Source organism: Bombina bombina, chromosome 6, assembly GCF_027579735.1.
Source record: "Bombina bombina isolate aBomBom1 chromosome 6, aBomBom1.pri, whole genome shotgun sequence".
Lineage (NCBI taxonomy): Eukaryota > Metazoa > Chordata > Amphibia > Anura > Bombinatoridae > Bombina > Bombina bombina.
In genome coordinates, this window is record NC_069504.1 from 1,084,788,258 (window position 1) to 1,084,799,139 (window position 10,882).

General features: G+C 37.2%; 1 protein-coding gene across 1 annotated transcript in view; it reads right to left on the reverse strand.

The window, feature by feature from the left end:
• Positions 1-8,694, reverse strand: part of PTN (pleiotrophin) — a 265,024-nt gene extending 256,330 nt beyond the window's left edge. The window contains exon 1 of the mRNA XM_053718989.1: positions 8,520-8,694. The gene's annotated coding sequence lies outside the window, so the exon portion shown is untranslated. The remainder of the gene's footprint in view (positions 1-8,519) is intronic.
• Positions 8,695-10,882: the final 2,188 nt, after the last annotated feature.

Genomic DNA, 10,882 nt, shown 5'->3' on the forward strand with positions numbered 1-10,882 from the left:
TTCTTAGTTGAAAGCTAAACCTAGGAGGTTCATATGCTAATTTCGTAGACCTTGAAGGCCTCCTCTAATCTGAAAGCTTTTTGACAGTTTTTCACCACTAGAGGGTGTTAGTTCATGTGTTTCACATAGATAACATTGAGCTCAGGCACGTGAAGCTCCTAGAAGTCAGCACTTATTGGCTAAAAATGCAAGTCTGTCAAAAGAACTGAAATAAGGGGGCAGTTTGCAGAGGCTTAGATACAAGGTAATGAAAGAGGTAAAAAGTGTATTATTATAACTGTGTTGGTTATGCAAAACTGGGGAATGGGTAATAAAGGGATTATCCACCTTTTTAAACAACAAAAATTCTGGTGTTTACTGTCCCTTTAAAGAATTGGGACTGCACATAAAAGGAAAGGAATCATTTTTGTATAGTTAGTGTTTACCAGCGCCATGTTTGGCCTTACTTACTTAGGCTCCATCCTCAATGGCCTAATTGTTCCTCCACGACTAACCTACTAAAAAGTCACATAGTCTGCACTTCACACTTTTTCTTTGCAAGGAGGTGCACTTAGCTCTCTCCACCCCCTAGCTTCACATCTCACTCTCCTGCTGCAGCACGTCATGCAGGGAACTGTAGTTCCCAAGGCACATAGCTGAAAGTGATCTGCAACGCAGATGCATAACAGAACCTGCCAAAATACAGGCCCTGCAAGCACAGATGAGTACCTTTATAAAAACAGTATATTTAGTGTCCCTTTTATATTCTCTGGGGACAAATTAACCAGTTCCTGAAAAAATAACAATTCTGTTAAAAATCGGGTAGCCTACCTTAAAGGGGCAGTAAACACCTTGAGAGTTTTACATAAAAAATGTAACTATGCATAATGAAACAAGATTACAACATAGTTTCATTATTTATTTTTACTCCCTTTTCAGGCAATTCAGTTTTTTATATTGTGGAATTTCTAATTCTCAGAACTGCATCCTTCTGACTTCCCAAGGCTAACACTGCAACATATCTGTGACTAATTGGATGTAACTGATTACTGCTGCAAAACAATGTATTTTATACTAACATAATGCCTGTGGTTAGCCTTGTTGTCTGCAGACTTAACCCCGGATCATCTCCACCAAATAAGGGTTTGGCTATTGAAAACAATTGCAGCAAACAATAGTTAGACTGATATTTTACTCTATAACAACACACTATAATCGTATTGTTGTCATTGTGTCTGTGTACTGACATGAAACCCATATTTATTTGTTTCATGACTCAGATAGAGAATATACTTCTATCATCAAATATGCTTTCTTCTTTTGGTATTCTTCATTGAAGAGTAGGCTCAGAACACAACGGGTGAGCTAATGACAAGAGGCATATTTGTGCAGTCACCAATCAACAGCTAGCTCTCAGTAGTGCATTGTTACTTCTAAGCCTACCTTGTTATCTTTTCAACAAAGGATACCAAGGAAAGAAACTAAATTACATAATAGAAGTAAATGAAAAGTTGTTTAAAATGACATGTTCTATCTGAATCATTAAAGGAACATGAAACCCGAATTTTTTTTCTTGATTCAGATAGAGAATACAATTTTAAACAACTTTCTAATTTACTTCTATTATCTAATTTGTATCATTCTCTTGGTATCATTTGTTGAAGGAGCAGCAATGCACTAATGGTTTCTAACTGAACACGTGTGAGCCAATCACAATCAGTATATATATGCAGCTACCAATTAACAGCTAGAATCTAGGTTCTCTACTGCTCCTGAGCTTGCCTAGATAAATCTTTTAGCAAAGGATAACAAGAGAGGAAAGCAAATTAAATAATAGAAGTAATTTTGAAAGTTTTTTTAAAATTGTATTCTCTATCTGAATCATGAAATACATTTTTTGGGTTTCATGTCCCTTTAAGTTAAATTTGAATTTACTTTAGGCATGTTTATACATTATAGGCTGTTAATACTAAGCCTCAAATAATCTATTCTTCCCCAGGTATCATATATTTTTGGGATGGTCAAATCAGGGCCGGATTTATAATAAGGCAGAATAGGACTGTGCCCAAAGGCAACTTCCAATTTTTATTATAAATACCGGTCAGCCGGCAGCCTTAACAAAGATGGCCACCGGCAGTGAAATAACAGCACTGCACATGCACGATGGCCATTTTGTATTACGCATGAGTGGCATCCGGCTTCCCCAGGCATGTGCAATGCTTGCGGCGGCCTTAACAAAGATGGCTGCTGCACACACACAGTGCTATAATTTCACTGTCGTCAGCCATCTTAGTTAAGGCCGCCGGCACATCGATGAACGGTGAGCTGAAAGTGCAGGTGAACCTGGTCTGTAAATCCGGCCTTAGGTCAAATGAATCCATAAGGGAGCAACATATTCAAGCACATAATTGTAAGGAGTAAATTAGACTTTAACTTACCCCAACCCAAGAGTATGTGACCCACTTATTGGAAAAAAATATTCTCCTGAAGTCATCATTAGATCCAAGGCTTCAAGAAATATATTTGGAAAGGATTTGAAATTGTTTATTTAAAGGGCCATGATACCCACATGTTGAAACACTTGAAAGTGATGCAGTATAGCTGTAAAAAGCTGAGTAGAAAATATCACCTGAACATCTCTATGTAAAAAAGAAAAATATTTTACCTCAAAAATTCCTCAGTAGCCACATCCCAATGTAAAGGACTTCTAAGCAGCAAATCAGTGTATCTGTCCCAGGACAGCTAAGGGAGTGAGCTTACGTGCACCCTCATCTTATTTCCCTATTCAGTTTAAGGAAGTTTACTATGAAATCTCATGAGATTTAAGTCAAATCTCATGAGATCACAGTAAAAGAGTTCATGACCTCAGTACTGCTGATGCTGATTGGCTGCTGCTCATTTCTTCATTTTTTATTTTTTTACCTGCAGCTGAGCAACAGCTGAAGTATAACTTTTTACACAGCACTTACTCTGCTGAGCTGAGGAAATTGTAAATATCTTCATTTTTTACATAGAGATGCTCAGGTGATTTTTTTTCCTGTCAGCTTTTTACAGTTATACTGCATCAGTTTCATGTGATTTAGCATCAGGGTGTCCGTGACTGGCCCTTGCAGTGTCCGCCACCCATTTTGCTGTGGGGAGGGAGGAGTAAGACAGATGAATACTGGTCCTGACTCCTCCTTAACACACGCGGCGCCACGTTTCGCAGGGTTGTGGCCCCTAACACATGATGCCGCTTAGTACCAGAAAATGACTCTGAGTGAGACAGAGAGGGAGGGAAGATTCAAGAAGCAAACTGCCACTGTGTCCCTGGAGCTTTATATGCAAAGGTAAAGCACTTTAACCAGCACCTGAGGTTTATTATAAGTAGTATTTAAATAGAAAGAAAAGATATAGTAAGGTTGTGAATCATGACCTTAGTATATCTTTTCTTTCTGATTAAATAATAGGAAAGGGAAAATATTTAGTGTGAATAAGGTTAGTGGCTTGTCAAGAGACTGCTAGCGATATTGGGTGATAAGTTATGGAATAAAAAAAGCCTGAGTGAAATACTGGATGTGTATCTTCTGTATCTGTATAATAAAATTCAGCACTATAAAATAATAGTTTTAATTGTAAATGTACCTTGGTGTCCTTCACTAAAGGTCTTTACTTTAGAAAATGTCCGCCACAGCCTTGGCTCGTGCCTATCCCTGTTTAGCATATGAGTATTATGTCCCTTTAACTTAATTACTTTGCAGGAGTTAAACACACAGTAGTTTAGGGTCAATAGATTAGAGCCTGTACATATTGTGACTATAATGGTTCTTTAAACTTCAGGAAATGTACAACAAACTGTTTAATTATGTGTAGAAAAAAACAACTTTACAATATTATTTCATTACCTTTTTTTGTCACCCTCTTCTTGTAATGTAAAGGACCACTAAATTCAGTAGAATTGCATAATTAACAAGTGCGTAATAAAAAGACAATGCAATATCACCTACTCTAAATTTCAAATAAGCAGTAGATTTTTTTTCTGACAATTTTATTTTTTTCTCCTATTTTCCGGCCCCTGTATCATGTGACAGACATCAGCCAATCACAGACTAGTATACGTATACCCTGTGAGTTGGTGCACATGCTCAGTAGGATCTTGTTCTTCAGAAAGTGTGCATATAATAAACTGTGGAAAATGTGATAATGAAAGTATGAAACATTTTGCGGATCTCTGTAAGATCCACAGCAGATTTTTTTTATTTTTTTTTGCCACTATGATAAAGGTTTGGCTGTAACTACTGCTGTGGATCACACAGAGATCTGCAAAGTTCAACAAATGTTTCATAGTGTACATTAAATTGCATATCTTTTAATGTTTCAGAAAGGGTTCTTAAAGGGCCATTACATTGGAAAAATGGTATGCTCTAATTAATCAGATCATGTATTTTAACACTAGCAACCTGCAATGATTTGTGTGTAACACCCACAAAGGTTTTAAATACACTGTAGAAGTACTGCTCGAGACCTGCAGAGCACTGCCGGTCCCATGGATAATTCATTTAGCAGCACTAGTCACATGACACAGCTGTATAATAGACATGTGCAGCTTCGAAAAATTTGGTTCGGTTCGGATCGATTCCGATCGATTCGAATTTCGGTTCGGATTGATTCGAATTCGGAAGAAATCGAATGAATTCATTTCGGATTCATTCGGATTCTTTCGGATTCATGAAAAATTCGGTTCGATTCAGTTCGAATCGATTCGGAATTTCGGTAAGTGTTAAGTGGGATGTGCTGTGTATTACACTAGTATACTGTACAATACTAGTGTAATACACGGCCATCCGAATCTACCGAATAAATTCAAATCGATTCTGATTTATTTGGTAGATTCGGCACTACCGCAATTCGGAAATTCGAATCGATCCGAATCTCCGAATTCGACAAATTCGTCCAAATTTCTATTTGGACCGAATCGAATCGCACATGTCTACTGTATAACCAGTGCTGCTGATTGATTTCACTGCTGATCCTGAGCAATACTTCTACTGTGTATTTAACCCCTTTGCAGGGACAATAGCCTTTAAATGACATACTAGTATTTTTTTTTACTATTTTGGCCCTTTATCTAACATAACATTCTTATTCTTTTTTGTCACAATGGAAAAAATTATTGTATGCCCATAGCGGGTAAATCAGATATTTGAACAGATAGAACACACTAATCTTTATTGCATGGAAAGGGTTAACAGGTGGTGAATAAAATCCCAAATTTCCAAAAATCATGTCACTTTCAGTCTTTGTTCTGAAAATAAAGGGGCTCTGTATTAAATTGTGAATAATAAAATCCCCACTACAATGAAGCAATAATTTTATTGGCCCTTCAGTGCTGAATAGGGTTTAGGGTTTTACATTACATTTGTAGTATTTGTAAAGCCTATCTATCAAAGTCAAAAATGGCTCTTATGATGCTAAGTGAGACCATTCCATATTGTGCTGGGATTTCATCAGTGGTCCTGCAACCTCATTCAGATTGCCAGCTTTGTTGTAAAACCGGATGTCTTTTGTGAGGGAGAGTTTGCTTCAGTACCTCTCAACAGCAAACCCTTCCAGAGGCAAACACTGAAGCATAATAGCAAAGTATTGTGAAAGAAGTATTAAACATAAAGTATTAAAACCTGTTTATGTGATTCAGCAGCACATTTCAAATTTTTTGGATTTGTTAGGTAGGGAGGGATAAGCACCATTTTAGTCAGAAGCAAGAGGTTTTAAAATCACTTTTGCAAGGTATAATGTTAGGGCATGTTCTGGATGCAGTGGTATATTTAGTTTTTGTGCTGCCCTAGACACTAGGAAACCTATTTATCCACTAAATCAACAATGTTACCTCATATATGCTACATACAGTATTCGTCACACATGGGGGGTCAGCAATGCATAAAGGGGTCATGCACCCCCAATAGACAAACAGGGATTATTGAATTATAATTATTTTAGAAAGTATCATATAAAGGTATCATGCCATATAATTATCCCTCATTAATTGCTCTGTTCTGTATCCTGGTGTACTAAGCACAGCCCTAGTAATCTATCCATGATAAACTGAATGTATGTATTATGTCAATACCAGAAAAACAGGTTGTTGTCATATTGGTCCCAAAGAGAATGTTCCATTAGTAGATATCTGTTAATGGACCAATAAAATCAAGGGTTTTTTTATTCCATAAGCTTTTTAGGACCTCACAGGACTCTACTTCACATGTAGATAATAGCTGTTATCTGCATCTGAAGACAAGACCTGTGATGTATTTAATAAAGTTAGAAAAAACTATCTAATGACTTTCAACAGAAAAGTGCAAGTAAAGTCAGTTTGTCAATAAATCCATTGAAACGTTTTCTAAAGGATTGTGATCAACTTCCAAATGACCAAAAATAGCCCTTTACTTAAAGGGACAGTATACACTCATTTTCATATAACTGCATGTAATAGACACTACTATAAAGAATAAGATGCACAGATACTGATATAAAAATCCAGTATAAAACTGTTTAAAAACGTACTTAGAAGCTGTCAGTTTGGCTCTGTTGAAAATGTAGCTGGAAAGCCCACTGCAAGTGGCAAATAAGACACTCCCCCCTCCCCCTTCTTTTGCATATGAAAAGAACCTTTACACAAACAGCAGCAAGCAGGAGAAGGTAGCTGACGGTATTCACATAAAACTTTGGGGCTTGGTTAGGAGTCTGAAAATCAGAGCAATGTTATTTAAAAATAAGCAACACTATACATGTATTTAAAAAAAAAAACTTTATGGGCTATATAAATAGATCATCTACAAAACATTTATGAAAAGAAAAAATGAGTGTATAATGTCCCTTTAACATAGTAAAGTCCATTTTCTACTGATCAGAATCATTGTTGGTCATTAGCAACACTCTTTTCAGCCATGTTTTACTTTTCAAATTCACAATCTAAGAGTAGTTGATAAAGCCCCAAATGGTATTTTATCAGCTCTTAACTACTTAAAGGGATAGTCTAGTTAAAATGAAACTTTCATGATTTAGATAGAGCATGCAATTTTAAGCAACTTTCTAATTTACTCTTATTATCAATTTTTCTTCGATCTCTTGGTATCTTTATTCGAAAATTAGAAAGTTTCTTAAAATTGCCTGCTCTATGTGAATCATGAAAGTTTCATTTTGACTAGACTATCCCTTTAATGAATCAATTAAATTTAAAAGTACTTAAAAACACATTTGCACTAATAAAACGTAACACAACAAACACACCTTCCTACTGTACCCATAATGCTGAACATTTCTACTCATAGGTACAAAACAATTAACTGACCACAACAATTTAAAAAATGCAAATTATTTATCTACAAAATCAGCATAGACATTAATGGTGAATTTTCTAGAAAAATCATTAGAAAAACTTTTCTAAAGGACTGTGATTGACTCCTTACTTATAATATAAAGATGAGTAAAAAAAAAAGCTCAAAAGAACCGTATGATAGGCAATTATTGGGAAAAATACACGTTTCTCAAACAATATATAGATATACCCCCCCCCCCCCCAAAAAAAAAAAAAAAAAGTTTTTACCTACTTTCAAAATTACAAAACCCTCCCTGCTGGTAAGGATGGGCAGAATAGCACATAACTAGCTAAAAAATGAAATAGATGCTACCCCCCTAATTTTTCCCAATAAACATTATTATAAAATACTTAATTTGTTTTCAGAATTCAGTGAACTTTAACATTGTATCATCATAAAATCTACAAGTTACAAATTAGGTACAAAACTTGTTTAAATACACTGCAAAACAGTTTTATGGGTAACATTTTATTTGAGTAAATTAGATCTAGATCTATTACTTATTATCATGCAAAAACATTATTTGGCAGCCTTTTTTTTAGTCTTACATTACAACCCATTAGTAAATCTGCAGTGTTAATGAAGAAAAGCTCAACAGCAAAGTCAACTTAAAAAGGGACAAAAAAGGAAAACTATAACAAACTATAACAAACTATAACAAACAAGGGTTTCACTGTTTTTTCAAGGGAAATTTAGCAAATATTTTCACAGCCCTTTACAAAACACAAATCTTCTTCAACTGCTGCAAACTAGCAATATCATATATCCTATTGGGACAGACTAACTAAATACCCCTGTGTTTGCACATAAGTTCCCAGTCTATACTTAGCTAGGGAGCTTGAGCAGGTCATTTTAATATGAAAATAGAGGACAATGTGTAGCACCCTGTATGCCTGGGCACTGTAAGGTACCACTACCTACAGAAGCATTTTGTGTTTATTTTCTTTTGTCTTTATTTAGTTGTTTTTTGTTGTTCTGTGTGTCAAGTCTTTAGCTTTGTTACATTGGTTACAGTTTTATGTTTCTGTGAGATAAACAGAGGTTCAGTTACTCACATAAATAATACATTAGCTCTGCATAAAGTTTTCCTGTATCCCCCAGGCAGGTGGCTGCCAGTATCAGGTGAGTACCCAGTAAGAATCACACAAGATGCAGGGAGTGCTGGCTCTCAGCCCCATTACTTACTTTACAAGACAAGCTCCTGCCCTTATTCTGTGTCTTCTTAGCCTCCTGTTCCCTGTCTCCCTGGATCCTTGCTCCGGATCTGCTGTTTGCTCCCAGATCCCTGGTGATCTTGATTTTTTCTCTGTAGTTTAGCTCCAGCCTCACCAGCTCCTGATGCTGCGCCTTTCCCCGGGATACAAACTTCTCCAGTGATGCTGCAGTTCCTTTGACTGCCAGTTGGTTCATGTGTGTCACTGTCACGGTGTCTGTATGTGTTTGTCACTTGTCACACTGAGTCTGTGTGTATGTCACTGTAATGTGTGTCTGCCACACTGAGTCTTTATGTATGTCACTGTAATGTGTGTCTTCCACACTGAGTCTGTATGTATGTCACTGTAATGTGTGTGTTACTGTCACACTGAATCTGTATTTATGTCATTGTAATGTGTGTGTGTCACTGTCACAGTGTGTGTGTATCACTGCCACACTGAGTCTGTATGTATGTCACTGTAATATGTGTGTGTGTCACTGCCACACTGAGTCTGTATGTATGTCACTGTAATATGTGTGTGTATCACTGCCACACTGAGTCTGTATGTATGTCACTGTAATGTGTGTGTTACTGTCACACTGAATCTGTATGTACGACACTGTAATGTGTGTGTTACTGTCACACTGAATCTGTATGTACGACACTGTAATGTGTGTGTGTATCACTGCCACACTGAGTCTTTATGTATCTCACTGTAATGTGTGTCTGCCACACTGAGTCTGTATGTATGTCACTGTAATATGTGTGTTAATGTCACACTGAATCTGTATGTACGACACTGTAATGTGTGTGTTACTGTCACACTGAATCTGTATGTACGACACTGTAATGTGTGTGTGTATCACTGCCACACTGAGTCTTTATGTATCTCACTGTAATGTGTGTCTGCCACACTGAGTCTGTATGTATGTCACTGTAATGTGTGTCTGCCACACTGAGTCTTTATGTATGTCACTGTAATGTGTGTGTTACTGTCACACTGAGTCTTTATGTATGTCACTGTAATGTGTGTCTGCCACACTGAGTCTTTATGTATGTCACTGTAATGTGTGTCTGCCACACTGAGTCTTTATGTATGTCACTGTAATGTGTGTGTTACTGTCACACTGAATCTGTATGTACGACACTGTAATGTGTGTGTGTGTGAATCACTGCCACACTGAGTCTGTATGTATGTCACTGTAATGTGTGTGTGTGTGTCACTGTCACACTGAGTCTATATGTATGTCACTGTAATGTGTGTGTGTGTGTGTGTGTCACTGCCACACTGAGTCTGTATGTATGTCACTGTAATGTGTGTGTGTGTCACTGTCACACTGAGTCTGTATGTACGAAACTGTAATGTGTGTGTGTATCACTGCCACACTGAGTCTGTATGTATGTCACTGTAATGTGTGTATGTGTATGTCACTGTCACACTGAGTCTGTATGTATGTCACTGTAATGTGTGTGTGTGTGTGTCACTGCCACACTGAGTCTTTATGTATGTCACTGTAATGTGTGTGTGTGTCACTGTTACACTGAGTCTGTATGTACGACACTGTAATGTCTGTGTGTGTATCACTGCCACACTGAATCTGTATGTATGTCACTATAATGTGTGTATGTGTATGTCACTGTCACACTGAGTCTGTATGTATGTCACTGTAATGTGTATGTGTGTGCGTCACTGTCACAGTGTCTCTCTCTGTGTGTGTGTATCACTGCCAGACTGAGTCTGTATGTATGTCACTGTAATGTGTGTGTGTTTGTGTCACTGCCACACTGAGTCTGAATGTATTTCACTGTAATGTGTGTGTATGTCACTGTTACACTGAGTCTGTATTTATGTCACTGTAATGTGTGTGTCACTGTCACACTGAGTCTGTATGTATGTCACTGTAATGTGTGTATGTGTGTCACTGTCACACTGAGTCTGAATGTATGTCACTGTAATGTGTGTGTGTGTGTCACTGTTACACCGAGTCTGTATGTATGTCACTGTAATGTGTGTATGTGTGTCACTGTCACACTGAGTCTGAATGTATGTCACTGTAATGTGTGTGTCACTGTCACACTGAGTCTGTATGTATGTCACTGTAATGTGTGTGTGTTTGTGTCACTGCCACACTGAGTCTGAATGTATTTCACTGTAATGTGTGTGTGTATGTCACTGTTACACTGAGTCTGTATTTATGTCACTGTAATGTGTGTGTCACTGTCACACTGAGTCTGTATGTATGTCACTGTAATGTGTGTATGTGTGTCACTGTCACACTGAGTCTGAATGTATGTCACTGTAATGTGTGTGTGTGTCACTGTTACACCGAGTCTGTATGTATGTCACTGTAAT